Source organism: Halichoerus grypus, chromosome 5 (assembly GCF_964656455.1).
Source record: "Halichoerus grypus chromosome 5, mHalGry1.hap1.1, whole genome shotgun sequence".
NCBI lineage: Eukaryota > Metazoa > Chordata > Mammalia > Carnivora > Phocidae > Halichoerus > Halichoerus grypus.
The window spans coordinates 151,810,559-151,826,010 of NC_135716.1; the positions used below are offsets into that span (position 1 = coordinate 151,810,559).

The 15,452-nt window shown below is 46.5% G+C and overlaps 1 protein-coding gene across 1 annotated transcript in view; it reads left to right on the forward strand.

Moving 5' to 3' along the window:
• The first annotated feature begins 3,191 nt into the window (after nucleotides 1–3,191).
• PIK3R3 (phosphoinositide-3-kinase regulatory subunit 3) overlaps nucleotides 3,192–15,452 on the forward strand; it is a 152,761-nt gene continuing 140,500 nt past the window's right edge. The window contains exon 1 of the mRNA XM_036099981.2: nucleotides 3,192–3,272. The gene's annotated coding sequence lies outside the window, so the exon portion shown is untranslated. The remainder of the gene's footprint in view (nucleotides 3,273–15,452) is intronic.

Below are 15,452 nucleotides of genomic sequence, written 5' to 3' on the forward strand. Positions count from 1 at the left end.
GCCTAATACACCAGCCACAATGCCTCCCGATTTCTCCATGATTGGGTTTAACACCAGCCCAGGACATTTTCGAAGGTTAGTAAGACTCCTTATCACATTGGAACAGCAAGCCACACCTGGCTTTTTTGGGAAGGAAAGTACCAAGTAGAAAATATTCTGTATACCACAATTTCTTGGGGCTGCTGGGAAGAGCAGACTCTCCAAAGAGGATACTGAGCTGTGACCAACAAAGCCATGCTGTGGGCTGGGGTGCGGAGCCCCTAGCAAGGCCTTGGTAAGGGACCTTGTGGAGAGCATCTGCCTGGGGTGGTGCCTGGGAAGGGCATCTCTACAAAAGGAGCCAAACTTGAGGCAGCACTTGGTATGGGGATTCATGCCTGATTATGGGGTTGGTTACTCAGTAAACAACAGGGATATTTACCTAGCATTTCTGGGAAACTACTGCAAACTCAGGAACCCAGGAGAAGCAGTTCCAGAGAGAGGCAAATGCCAAGCTCTTCTGGGCATGGGGAATGGGGCAATGTCAGCTGGAGATCCTCTTGCTCGGCCGCCTGTCCTTGGATTTAGCTCAACACCTCAGCCCTGACCCCTACCCACATCCTCATTTGCCTCCCTCTCCCTGCTTGCCTGCCAGTCTCCCCACCTCCATCTGCTGTGTGAGCTTTGGCAAATCATGTCCCCTCCCTAAGCCTCAAACCTCCTTTGCTTTCTTTTGAAGTCGATAATTGGGTCCTAAGCGCAGGTTTTAGTATTTTATATTCCTGGTTTTGTCCAGATCAGTTCCCTTTCAGACGTCTCCGTGCTCAGCTTCCAGAAAAAGTGTCAGGCAGCTTCAGGGGAGAATGGAGGGAATAGGGAGTATAAATACTGCTCACATTTGACATCCCTATGTGACAGGTATTTTATTTACTTATATTTATTTATTTTTAAGATTTTATTTATTTGACAGAGACACAGCGAGAGAGGGAACGCAAGCAGGGGGAGTGGGAGAGGGAGAAGCTGGCTTCCCACTGAGCAGGGAGCCCGATGCGGGGCTTGATCCCAGGACCCTGGGATCATGACCTGAGCTGAAGGCAGACGCTTAACCAAAGAGCCCCCCAGGCGCCCCATGATGGGTGTTTTATAACTCTTACATGATGCCCACAACCACCCTGTGTATATAAATCATTGCTCCCATTTTATGGATGAAGGAACTGAGGCTCAGGGAGGATAAACAACATGCCCAAGGTCATCCGACTAGAGAGAACTGGAATCTCAGCGAGGTCTGTCTTAATCTGAGGGCTATGGTTTCAGATTAGCATTAATCCATGTGGCTTCAACAGGTCAAATGAAAACCCATGGATGGGAATTTCAGGGAGCAGTAGTCCGTGTGGCTGGCCCTAGGTAGGTAAGGAGTTCCATTTAGGGAAGTGTGGGATAGGGGCTGACAGTCTGTGCTGTGAGAAAAGCTGAACTGAGTCTCTTCCTATTGGGAACTCTGGGTGTTCTCAGTTCAGATGGGAGAAAGCTGGACTGGGGGGTGGGTATATGTAGGGTCGGAGTGGAGAGTGGGGTGGTCCTGAGCTGGTCTTCAGGGGCTTGAGGGGCTGCTGCCACTGCTCGTGGAGAGAGTGTGTCTGTGTTGGGGAGGGGTGGGGAATGGGGGCTTCTTCACTTTCTGGGATCGCCTAACCACCCTTCCCCCAGCCCCCAACGAAACTCGTTTTCAGGGCTCTGGAACCTGGTCACAGGGGACTTTCCAGGTGGGAAAGCATCATGGTGTGTTGGCACTAGACTCACCTCTAGGAACCTTTTGGATCCCTAAGCCTCAGCAACCTTGCACAGTTGCCTCTGTTAACTGACTCAGTGGAGTGGAAGGATTTCAAATGGAACGCTGACTTCTGCCCTTCCCAAGGTGGGTCATCACAGGAGGCTTGGAGATCCAGTAAGTCACTGGCTCACAGGGTAGAGAGGGAGGCAACCCTGGGGGCCATCTCATCCAAATGCTTCATGTGAGGGTGAGGGAGGAGTTTGAAGTCCAGAAAGGGAGCAGGACCTGCCAAAGATCACACAGCTGCCAATGCTGTCCCCACCAAGTGCCTGGCACTCCCCTTGGCACTGAGGACACAGCTGAATCTTGTTCTTAAAAACTTGCAGCCTGATGGAGAAAACAGGCTTGGTAGATACACCAAGAGAAGTGTCAGGGTTAAAAAAGAGGTTCAGACTTGGGACACTGGGGGCTTAGAAAGGCGGGGGCACGGACCCCTCCAGGCTTCACTGAAGATGTATAGGTGGTTTTGGAGCTGGGCTTAAAAGAGGGAGCAACATTTTAGCTGATATAAAGGGGTAAAAGACTTTCTGGCTGAGACATGAGCTGCCTCACTGAAGGACATGAATGAATTGCCCTGCAAAGACTGGCCCGTGTGGGTGGAGTGGAAGTCTGATGGGCAGCAGTCTAAGCCCGGGCTAGGACTTGAGGTCAGAACTGACTGCCCTGTGAGAGCACAGTAGTCACACAGGTGCAGGCCACAGGGGTAGAAGGGCCCCAGCGGGTGGTAGGGGGGATCTCAGGAGATTCTTAGCAGTATGGCTGGGGACTGCTAAGCTCTCCCACCCCCGGGCCAGGGCTGTTTCCTTTAGTCCAAGTTACACACATGCACAGGAAACCTCGGTCCCCACTTCCCTGGACGAGGACCCAGGCCCGGGCTGAGGTCCGCCCAGGCAAGGGGAAGAGAAGAGATTACTCCCTGCTAGCTGGCTTCCCGCCCCGTTTCACGGCCAGTGCGCACACCTCCTCCCTTGAAGCAGCTTCCCTCCCACTCCCCCACTGCTTCTGAACCCGCCACTGGTCCGGGACAGGACGGGGACATCCTCCGCTTTGGAACTTCGGTGGCTGCGAGCCCTCCCCTGCTGCTGTGATGCAAATCCGCTCCGGATTTATTCTCGGGCTTCCTTTCCGTAAAGTGCGACGCACCCGGCGCCAGCCCTTGTCTGGAAGGGCCTCCTCCCGCCCTGACCCAAGGGCGCCAGGGCCTTGAACGGGGCGGGGGGCGGGGACGGTACTTTCCCAGCGAGCGGCTGCGGCGGCCGCAGCCCGCAGGCGCGGTGCGGGAGGGAGCCCGGGAATGGGGCGGCCCGGGCCGTAGGCCTGGGGGCGGGGCTGTAATTAACAGCACGAGGGGGGCGGGGCGCGGGGTGGGGAGCCGGAAGCCGAGGTGTGTAAGACCCGAGACGCCGAGTGGTAGCCCCCGAGAGCCTGACTGGGAGTGTGTGGGTAGGGGCACCTTGGGCAGGTAGGGACTCTGGTCTCCAGGTCCGGCGCCGGAGGTTTTGATAGAAAGATTAGAAGGTGTAGGGCTGGACAGCGTTGGAGGGTGGATCGAGGGGGAATCCCCCGGCCTAGGAGGGGCCACCCCCAGCCTGAGCGCGGCTCCGCACCTCGCCAGGTCTCTGGTGTCTGGTCTCTTGTACAGTTGTGGTTTATGCATTGAGAACAAATTCCACCGATCCCTGTCCTCATCTCGCAGGGAAACCAAGCTGTAGTTACACCTCAGAGGCCTGTCAGGCTGACACTACTAGGGACAGGATGGATGCTGGAGTGGGGGTGCTCGGTGTACTCCCAGGAGCTCCAGATTCAGGAAACTGCAGGACTGGTGTGAGCAGTTTATATAAAATGCTCTCCAAATCGGCATGTATATATAGGCATAGAGAAATGGCACTTACTGAGTGCCTACTGCATGCCAGACTAAGGGTATTCACCAAACTGACAAAAAGAAGAGTGATTCTTACTTTTTTCTTGGTACTTTCACAGTCAGAAAAGAACAATGCAGGTCTTTTTATTGGGGAAAAAAAATAGACCTGGTTTCAGCATTGCTAAACCACTGATTTGGCCCTGGAAATGTTGCTTTAACTTCCGCAAGCCTTAGTTTTCTTATCTGAAGATAGTAATAATAGGGGAACCTAGGCACAGGGTTTGGTGTGAAGACTGAATGGGTTAAAGCATCAGAGGTCCTTGGAACAGTGCTCACAGTAAATGACAACAGTGAGGACACTTGGTTTGATTGGGATTGTGTGTGGGGAATGGGGGAGCAAAAAGCCTTCTGGAAGAATGGAAATCTGAGCTAAGTCTTGAAATATGAAAAGGAACTAGTCAGTGGAAAAGGGAGGAAGAAAAAAAAAGGGAGGAAGAGAAGGACATTAATGACAGGGAATGACATGAGCAAAAACAGGCTCGTGAGAAACAGGACAGTGAATTGGGGGAAACTACTGAATGGAGATGAGGTTAGAACGGTAAGCTGGGACCAAACTGGAGCAAGGTGGGGAGCTTAAAGTTACTGAGGCTGGTTTTCTGAGAGCTATTGGGGGTCTTCAGCAGCGGCAGGAGGAGAGAGGCTCCCTGTGAGGCAGTGTGGAGGCCAGGAGACCTGTGAAGAGGTGGATAGTGGCATGAACTACAGCGGCAGCCCTGGGATGGAAAGAAATGGATGGATCTGAGAGGGAGAAATGGCAGGACTTGGTGACAGATGGATTGAATGAGAGACAAGGAGATGTGAGGACCATATCCTGGTTTCCAACTTAGGTTCCCCCCACCCCACCCCGGGGTGGTGCTATTCTCTGAGACGGGGAGCAGGAAGGGTAACACATTTGAGGGGAAGCTGAATTCAGTTTTGGACATGCCTGTGACCACACCCCTGGACAGACCCTCAATAATTGGGGTCCTGCCATCCCACCTGGCAATTACTCTGTCCAGAAGATGGGAGAGGTATCATTAGCCACTGCTAGCTGTCTGTTCCCTGGCTGCGGCTGGCTGGAGGTCTGGGTGGGGAGGCCGGGGGGGGGGGGGGTTGCTGCCACCACTGGGCTGGGCCTAGTGAGTATTCTTTTGTGGCTCTGGGCTGCCCAGCAGTTTCTTTGGGTACAATCGTGTTACAGGAGCTTGAGGATAGGGTTGTCAGGTCCCCGAATGGGGGCAGTTCTCTGTGCTGCTTACTGTCTCCATTTTACAGCTGAGGAAACTGAGGTTCAGGAAGTGAGTGGCAGAGCCAGGGAGGGAACCAAGGTCTGTGGGATGTCTTCTCATAGTACTGGCTGCCACATCATCACTGGTGACATTTGCTCCAAGACGGGCAAGGAAAGTACCCAGGGCTGTGGCTCCTTGGGGGAGAAATGTAATCTGGAGGGCTGGTGGGGACCAGGGAAGGAGGCAAGGCAAGCTTCCTGGAGGTGGTGCTGTTTGTGTTGTCATAGAAGCATAATCTTGTTTTCTGTCTCCCAGGCCAGCAATCGTTGGCAATCCGCCATTGCCTGCAGTGAGGGAGACCTTGGCTTCTGAGGGGCCTCTAGGCAGAATGTGTCCACAGAACCCAGAAAGTGGCAGGCTGGAATTCTTGCAGGCATTTCAGGCCTGCGGTGGGGCACTTTTACCTGTCTCTGGCCCCCATCAGCCTGGGCATCCCCTCTGTCCTGTCACTCCACTGACAGCTGGACGCCCAAGACCTACCCATTTTCATATCAGGGTTCAGCACAAGTTTATGGTCCGTTCCCAGGTTTTGTTTTACTTTAAAAAAAAAGAGGCATCATGTGAGGAAGTGATGGATTCTTTCTAAGGGTGGACTGGCAAAATGCAAGAAAAACTGCTCTTTCTGTGAATGATTGGGGAGAAGTTGTAAGACACAGAAAATGTTGCTAACCTTCTTGTGTCACCCACCAGCTGTTTCTCGCCAGGTGTCTAAATGGCTGAGATGGTAAATGAGTAGCCAAATTCTTAGGAGCTAAAAGGGGTTACTTGCAAAACAATGTTTAAGTAATATTTGCTCATTGTGGAAAATATATGCAAGAAGAAAAACTATATAAAGCATCCATCAAGGAGAGGTAAATGCTACTAGCATTTTTTATATATTTATCTTTTTCATTTCTGGGCATATGTGGCTTTCTTTTACATGGTTAATATACTATGTAGAGAGTTTTGTATCATGCTCTCTTACTCAACAAATTGATATGAACTATCCCGTATCATTTAATTTAATGACTGCATAATCTTCTGTAGGGAGTTACTATATTTTATTTTACCAAACCCTAATCCTTATACATATAAATTTTCTTTCTTTCCTCCTTCTTTTCCGTTTTTCTTTTCTCTTCTTTTTGCTATTATAAAAACTCTGTGCTGAAAACCTTGGTGCCTAAATCTTTTTAAAAAAAAAATTTAGGGGCGCCTGGGTGGCTCAGTCGTTAAGCGTCTGCCTTCGGCTCAGGTCATGATCCCAGGGTCCTGGGATCGAGCCCCACATCGGGCTCCCTGCTCGGCGGGAAGCCTGCTTCTCCTCCCACTCCCCCTGCTTGTGTTCCCTCTCTCGCTGTGTCTCTCTCTGTCAAATAAATAAATAAAATATTTTAAAAAAATTATCTATTTGAGAGAGAGAGAGTGTGTGCACAAGTAGGGGGAGGGGCAGAGGGAGAGAGAATCCTGAAGCAGCCTCCCCGCTAAGTCCAGAGCCTGGCATGGGGCTTATCCCAGAACACTGAGATCATGACCTGAGCCGAAATCAAGTCAGCTGCTCAACTGGCTGAGCCACCTGGGCGCCCGCTTGGTACCTAAATCTTTGCCCATATTTTGGATTATTTTTTTTACAAGTTTTTCTAGAAGAGGAATTACTGAGTCAGAGTATCAAAATATTTTTTCAGATCTAGATATGTATTTCCAAAATGCTTTCCAGAAAGAAAGGTTCTACCAATTATACTCCATCACCCTGATAGAGGTATTAACATTAAAAAAAAAAATCTTGGGGCACCTCAGTGGCTCAGCCGGTTAAACATCTGCCTTCAGCTCAGGTCATGGTCTCAGGGTCCTGGGATCAAGCCCCACCTTGGGCTCCCAGCTCTGCGGGGAGTCTGCTTCTCCCTCTCCCTCTAGCCCCCCCACCATTCTTGCTCTCTCAAATAAATAAAAACCTTTAAAAATAAAATAAAATTCTTGGGGCGCCTGGGTGGCTCAGTCATTGAGCGTCTGCTTTCGGCTCGGGTCATGATCCCAGGGTCCTGGGATCGAGCCGCGCATCGGGCTCCCTGCTCCGCAGGAAGCCTGCTTCTCCCTCCCCCACTCCCCCTGCTTGTGTTCCCTCTCGCTGTCTCTCTCTCTGTCAAATAAATAAATAAAATCTTTAGAAAAAAAATAAAAAATAAAAAAATAAAAATAAATAAAAATAAAATTCTTGCTAATTTGATAAGTAAAAAATGGAATCTCATTTTTTTGGTGCTGATGAGTAGTTTCTTGGAGGCCAGAGCAACATGGGTCTACTAGGTTGATGATTTGGTCCAGTCTGACTGGTGAATTGATCAGAATTAATCAGTAGATTAGACTGTCTCCTTCACTAAATTGGCAGGGTTTGGCTATTGTTCTGAACATCTATTGTTTTTACCTGCCTGGAATTCTCTCTTCCTTTGGGTTGCAGTCTCCCAGGGTTTTGTTTTGTTTTGTTTTGTTTTGTTTTTCAGTTTTTTGTTGGGGAACATCCCTCCTCCATTTTGATCCATGTGGTTCAAATGGGCCTCCCCTCCCACCCCACTCAATTCCAGGGATGGGCATTGAGACCCTAGCCTGACCAATCTCATCACTGTGATGGGCATTTCTAGTCCCTTTCACCTACATGACTATAGCTTTGTCATCTGGCTTTGGAGTCAGAACTGGTTTTAAATCTGGGCTTTGCCCCTGACCGGGGGATTATTTGCCATTTTATATAGGGTGGCCAGAAGAGAACTCATTGGTAGAGTGATATTTGAGCAGAGACTTACAAGAAGGGAGGAAGCAAGCCCTGCCTGTACTTGGGGAAAGAATGTTTCAGGCAGAGGGTAGAGCAGGTGTAAAGACTCAGAAGTGGGAGTATATGGGATGTATTTAAAGACCAATAAGGAGGCTAGTGGCTGAAAGAATGAATTCACCCTCTTTGAGCCTCAGTTTCTCATCTGAAAAATGTTGATGACAATAGTATCTGTGTTTTAGACTGGTTGTGATGAATAAATGGGATAATGCTTAGCACAATTCTCAGGCCTTGCAAGCTATTGTTATTAAGATGACAGCTAAGTCTTCAACCATGTTGGCCATTTTTTTTTTGGTTGACTTGTGCTTCTCCTTCCAACCTAGTTCCCTTCCTCTGATTCATGCTCTTTTTAGTCTACTGGCCTATATCTTCTGCCACAGTTTGTTCGTCAGTCACTAATGATTACCAGCACCTACTATATACTACACTAGGTTATAGGGCTTTTTAAAAATATGCCTATTGTCCCATGGGGGAAAGTACATCTGTACCTTAATAGCCACCATAGAAAGCAAAGCAGGCCCAAGAGAATAACTAACAAAGGGCTCTGGCAGTTCAGAGGTGAGTTCATAGAAGGCTTCCTGGAGGAGGTGGAATTTGGGCTAACTCTTGAAGAAAGATTTTTCATGGATGCAGAAGAGGTGGAAAGGGCATTCCAGAAGGAAGAAAAAGGTGTGAGCATGGGCACAGAGGCTGGCACATCCAAGTCACAGGTGGGGGAAGGGGGAATGGCCTGATATGGTACAAGCAGAGTGTGTTGGAAGGTTGAAAAGTGGGGACAAAATTTGGAAGGGACTTGATTGTCTAGTTAGGGAGTTTGGACTTACTCTGTCAATGATAGGGAGCCATTAAATATTTTTGGGCAGGGAGTGATACGGTCACAATTGTGTTTGGGGATGATCTGTCTGGCTATAGAGGAGGAGAGCTTGGAGTCAGCAGGGACACAGGATGGGAGCAGGGACCCGGGAAAGAGGCTGTAACAGCTGCCTTGGTGAGAATTGATGGGACTTTAGGAATGGAGATGGAGAAGAAGGATGATAGAGATGCAAGGAGAAACAGGATCCTCTAACTGCTCTCTAAGGATCATCAGGGAACATATAGGAATTGGCCAAATATGGCTACAATGAAATTGTGCTGTTAACTCTTCTGAAATTGGGCTTTGGGCAATTGAGGTCAGCTATTTTCAGTCCCATCCCACAGAAAGACCTTTCAGAATGGGGAGATAGATAGGAGTATGTGTCTGCCCTAGACACCTTCCTGTTTTGGCATTTGATAACTGCACAAAACTTCAGCAGGTTGGGGCACTCTAGCCATCACCCTGTCCTTCAGGGATCAACTTTCTGAACAGGGATTTCTCAAAATGGCTTGAATTGAGAGGTGGAGAATTGAGTTTTGGCCCTAGGAATGTCAGGCTTAAAGCTCTGTAAACTTGGAGCGGATAATGCTATGATTCCCACATAATCTTTTCAAAAGGCTATTTTGACTTTCTAAATGATCTACCTAGCTGAAGAAAGAAATGAAAGATCACCCAAAATTCGATAATTTGGGGGAATCCTAGATCTGCCATGTTGCTTTTTTTTTTTTTTTTTAAGATTTTATTTATTTGGCAGAGAGAGAGAGAGCACAGAGCAACAGGCAGAGGGAGCGGGAGAAGCAGGCTTCCCGCTGAGCAGAGAGCCCTATGATGTGGGACTCAGTTCCAGGACCCTGAGATCATGACCTGAGCCAAAGGCAGACACTTAACTGACTGAGCCACCCAGGTGCCCTTTAAATAAGGAAAGCCAATCCAGACGCTGGGCTTCAGGATTTATAATGCCAGTTGGCATAGCATCAGGCGGCTAGGGGGGCTCCGGCCTTAAACATGGGTGACCACTCAATGACCTCCTCCAGAGTTTTCCTATCTGCAGACAGCAAGGAGTCCTGTGGGCTGACTTTGGGGTGGAGGGATTTGGAGGGAGGGGATCCAGCAGATGATTATCATAATAGCCCAGCTGAACATTTTTCAGCTACGAGCATTTTTACCCACATTAGCTAATTAACTGACAGTTGGTCCAAGAGGAGATGAGGGATGGTAGGAGACAGGGAGCTCATGCCTGATCACGCTTCCAGGGTCTGGAGGGGACTGATAACGTGACTACAGTACTAGGGCCAGAGTGTTTGGACAGGAGCTAATGGACAGGAGCTAATTCACAGGCTCTTGGGCCCATGTGCATGATGGTCAGCTGGTTTGCCCGAGACAGTGTGATAAATGCCCCATTCAGTCCAGGAGCAGTCACGGTCAGAGAGACCCAGTCAGACCCCGTTACTGATCTGATGACAAGTGCACTGGGTATTAGCTGCTTCATCACAGATGTCTTCTCTGGAGAACTGTCTCTGTGTCCAGGAAGCTAAATGAGATTCTTCATGGTCAGAGATGTTGCATATGATTTTTTTTTAATAGGAAAATTTCACATCAGAACCCAGTCAGTGATAAATTCCTATTACTCACTATTTATTTTCTATCAGAAAAACCAGAAAGGACATGCACATTTACAGAAATGAGTGTTAGCACGACTCCTACGAAATCAGTGTAGGCATCTTATAATTTCACATTTTTAAACTCACTTACAAATTTTATGTAAGTAAAACCTACTGTTTTTTGTGTGTGTATATTTCCATGGTTTAGACAGGTTAGCAAACTTAACTGTAAAGAGCTAAGTAGTAAGTATTTTAGGCTTTGTGGATATATAGTCTCTGTCGTAAATACTCAACTTTACTTTTGGAATGCCAGAACATCTGCTGATAATACATAAATAAATAAGCATGACTTTATTTATGGACACTGAAATTTGAATTAATATAATTTTCATGAACTAGTCTTTTGATTTTTCTCCCGATCGTTAAAAAAATCTAAAAACTATTCTTAGCCTGTGGATTGTACAAAGACAGGTGGTGGGCTGAATTTAGCCCTTGGGCTATACTTTCTGACCTCTGGCTTAGACCGGGTTTCTCAGCCTTGGCACTATTGACATTTGGGGCCAGATAATTCTTGGCTGTAGGGGCTGTCCTGTTGCATTGTAGAATCTTTAGCAGCATCCCTGGCCTCTACCCAAAGGTGCCAATAGCATCCGATCTCCCTTTGAGTTGTGATAAGTAAAACTGTTTCTAGACATTGCCAAATGTCTCCTAAGGACCAGAATTGCTCCCAATTGAGAACCACTGGTTTAAATAATTGTATACAGTCATTTAACCACCACTACAGTCAAGATACAGAACAGTTCTTGGATGTGAGGGCAATCTGGCTGCGACATCTGTCACCGCATTCATCACAAGGGTTGATGTGGCCGATCTGGCTAGCTAGGCGGGTATCCCCTTCCTCCCTCACCGCTCCATGTGCGTCCCTCCTGAAGCTGCTCGAACTCTGTCAAAGAGGACAACCTTCCCCCAATAGAGGAGGACAGATCTTTGGTCAAGTGTGTGCTAGGAACTGCGCTCTCCGCTAACACCTCTAAACAAGCTCTCGAGATAAGGAACAGTTCTATTGTTCAAAAAAAAGTCTCTCTCATACTATCGTTTGATAGTCAGCACCTCCCTCCCTCCCAGTTCATTGTAGTTATTATTTTCTGTTCCTATAATTTTGTATTTTTCTGAACAACATATAAATGGAATCGTACAGCCAGTCTCCTTTCGAGTTTGGCTTCTTTTACCCAGCATAATGCATTTGACCTTCATTCATGTTGTTAAGTGTATCACTAATTTATTCCTTTTTATTGCTGAGTAGTATTCAATTATATGGATATACCACAGTTTGTCCACTCACCAGTTAAAAGGTGTTTACGTTGTTTCCAGTTTTTTTGTGATTATGGATGAAGCTGCTTTAAATATTTGTGTGCAGGCTTTTGTGTGAATGTAAGTCTTCATTTTTCTTAGGTAAACACCTAGGATCATATGGTAATTGTATGTTTAATTTTATAGTAAACTGCTAAGCTTTTCCAAAGTGACTGTACCATTTTGAATTCCCACCAGCCATGGTTCAGAGTTTCATCTGCTCCACATTCTTACCAGCACTCAGTATTATCAGGGTTGGTTGATTGGTTTGTTTGGTTGTTGGCCACTCTAATAGGTGTGTGGTGGTGTCTCATTGTGGTTTTAATTTGCATTTCTCTAATGGTTAATGGTGTTGAGCATCATTTTATGTGCTACCTGTATGTCTTCTTTGGTGAAGTGTTCATATTTTTGGCCCATTTTTTAATGAAGTGGTTTGTTTTATCTAAGTTTTTTATATACTCTAGATACAAGACCTTTGTTGGATAAGTGATTTGCCAATATTTTCTCTCAGTCCATAGCTTTTCTTTTATTCTCTTAACAGTATCTTTTGCAAGCAGAACCTTTTAATTTTAGGAAGTCTAGTTTATCAATTTTTTAATTTTATGGATTGTACTTTTAAAATTTTTTTAGTTTTTTTTAAAATGTTTTATTTGTTTATTTGACAGAGATACAGAGAGAGAGAATACAAGCATGGGGAGCGGCAGGCATAGGGAGAGGGAGAAGCAGGCTCCCCACTGAGCAGAGAGCCTGACGTAGGGCTCCATTCCAGGACCCTGGGATCATGACCTGAGCTGAAGGCAGACGCTTAACCAACTGAGCCACACAGGTGTGCCTGGATTGTACTTTTTCCTTTTTTTTTGGATTTTATTTATTTATTTGAGATAGAGCAAGAGTGAGCGAGACAGAAAGAAAGAGAGACCGCACAAGTGGGGCGGGGAGAGGCAGAGGGAGAAGCAGGCTCCCGCTGAACAGAGAGCCCGACGAGGGGCTCCATCCCAGGACTCTGGGATCATGACCTGAGCCGAAGGCAGACACCCAACCACTGAGCCACCCAGTTGCCCCTGGATTGTACTTAAAAAAAAAAAAAAAGGATTTATTTACTTACTTTATTGAGAGAGAGCATGGGCGAGCTGGGGGAGGGGCAAAGGGAGAGAGAGAAAGAGAGAGAGAGAACGAATCTCAAGCTGACTTCCCACTGAGCGCAGAGCCCAATGCAGGGCTCGATCCCATGACCCTGGGATCATGATCTGAGTTGAATTCAAGAGTCAGACACTTAACCCACTGAGACAACCAGGCGCCCCTATAGATTGTACTTCTATGTCATTTCTGAGAAGTCTTTGCCTAACCCAAGGTCACAAAGATTTTCTCCTATGCTTTCTTCTAGAAACGTTATATTTTTAGGTTTTACATTTAGGTCTATGATCCATTTTGAGTTAATTTTTATATAAGGTATGAGGTATATGTTGGGGCTCTTTTTTTTAATGTTGACATCTAATTGTTTTAGCACCATTTATTGAAAAGACTATCCTTTCTCCATTGAATTGCCTTTGCACTTTTGTCAAAAATCAATGAGCTTATATGTGTGGGACTATTTCTGGGATCACAGTTGTGTTCCATTGATCTATATGTCAATGCTAATTTTGCTAATACCATACTGTCTAATCGCACATTTTAAATAAAACTCCTAAAGGTGAATTCTTTTGGAATGATTATGTGTCCAATAAGTGTTCTGGCATGCTGAACACATCCAAGATTGTGAAATATTTAAAACCCAAGACTTACATTTTGGTGGAAATCTTGTAACAAAGTTGGAGGGGTGGCAGAGTTGATGACTCAGATGTGTGAGGGTGCTGAGAGAACGCTGAAACACCCATGGCTTCCAGCAAATTCCATAGCTTCTCTAGGTCACAATTAAAAAGAACTAAGTGCATTCGATAAACATTTATGGAGCAGTGTTCTAGGTATTGGTTATACAGAAATACAAACTATACCTCTGAACATCTGACTTCACAGAATTTACATCTGAACATCTGACTTCACAGAATTTACTTTTTTTTTTTTTAAGATTTTACTTATTTGAGAGAGAGAGAGAGATCGAGTGAGAGAACGAGCACGAGCAGGGGGAGTAGCAGGCAGAGGGAGAAGCAGGCTCTCCGCTGAGCAAGGGGCCTGATGCGGGGCTAGATCCCAGGACCCTGGGATCATGACCTGAGCTGAAGGCAGACACTTAAACTTCTGAGCCACCAGGTGCCCCTAAAATTTACTTTCTTTTTTAAAATTTATTTTTATTTATTTATTTTTTATTTGAGAGAGAGAAAGAGAGTGAGAGAGAGCATGAGCAGGTGGAGAAGCAGATGGAGAGGGAGAAGCAGATTCCCCGCTGAGCAGGGAGCCCAAAGGCAGATGCTTAACTGACTGAGCCACCCAGGCACCCCTAGAATTTACTTTCTACCTCGAGATATAGTCAATAAAAAACATGTAAGCAACATTATTTCAGGTTGTGGTAAGTGCTAGTAGTAAAAAAAAAAAAAAATAGGTGCTGGAATAAAAGTTGATGTGGAGGGGACTACTTTGGCTAGCAAAATCATGGAGGGCCACTTTGAGGAGGTAACATTTGAGCTGAGACCTGAATGAGGAGAAGTTATAGTGAAGATCTGGGATAAAGAATATTCTACAGAGAGGGCCCTGTGGCCTATCTGATCCTGACAGGTGGAAGCCCAAAGTTGATGATGCAAAGGTGTGAGTGTGTGTAGGGAGATGGGTAAGAAGACGAGGCAAGAGATAGATGGGGGACCTTTATAATCAAGCCCCCACTGTGCCTCCTCCTCATCTCCCACTGGTCTGCCCCTCACACTCTATTTTCCAGGCATTCTGAACTTTTCTGTTCTCCAAACAAGCTGTTCTTTTCCTGACATTTGCATAGTCTGTCCCCTCAAGCCGGCATGTCTGGCTGTAACCATTCTCTCCTTCCTCTGAGTAATAGGATTTCCCTGAGTTTAAGCTGGGTGTGTGGAGAGAGCCTCCTATCTGCCCTGGACTACTTGCTTACCTCTGGACTGTTACATGACAGAAAAAGAAACTTCTGTCTTGTTTGATATGCTGTATGTTGGCTTAGAGCACCTTTGCTTCTACTCTTACTTTTCCTCATCTTCTTGGTGAACTCTTATTTATCCTTCAAGATCAGACCTTAAGTACTGCTTTTTGCATCCTCTCCAGGGAAAGCTAATTGTTTCTTCCTCTGTGGCCTCACAGTACTCTGCACGTACAGCTGAATAGTATACTATTCAGTCAATGAGCACTGACTAGGAGCCTAATAGAAGGCATGCACTGTGATAAATGAGGAGTTTGTGGTCTGGAGAGAAAAACAGACACGTGATGGAGTAATTGCAAAGTAGTGAGAGTGCACTCTGTGAGGACTGAGCTGTAGGGGAGCACAGATAGCCCTCGTTCTTCCTTCCTCTTCAACTCCCACATCCAATTCTTTTATTTTTTTTATTTTTTATTTTTTTATTATGTTATTTTAATCACCATACATTACACCATTAGTTTTTGATGTAGTGTTCCATGATTCATTGTTTGCGTATAACACCCAGTGCTCCATGCAGAACGTGCCCACATCCAATTCTAATGAGACATCAGGGGCAGTAAGGCTGAATGATTCAGATCTTGGGACACTACCCTCACAGGAAGGAGAGAAAGAGGAAGGCAGGTGGCCTCGGCACAGCAGTTGTAAGTCACACCAGCCTCAAGAGGGCAGATTCTAGTCCTGCCAGCAAAGGTGGGAACAGCCATGACAGAATGAGGCATCTCTCCTGGAGGCCAGAGTGGGTTGCTGCTTGTGGCCCCTGTTGGAGA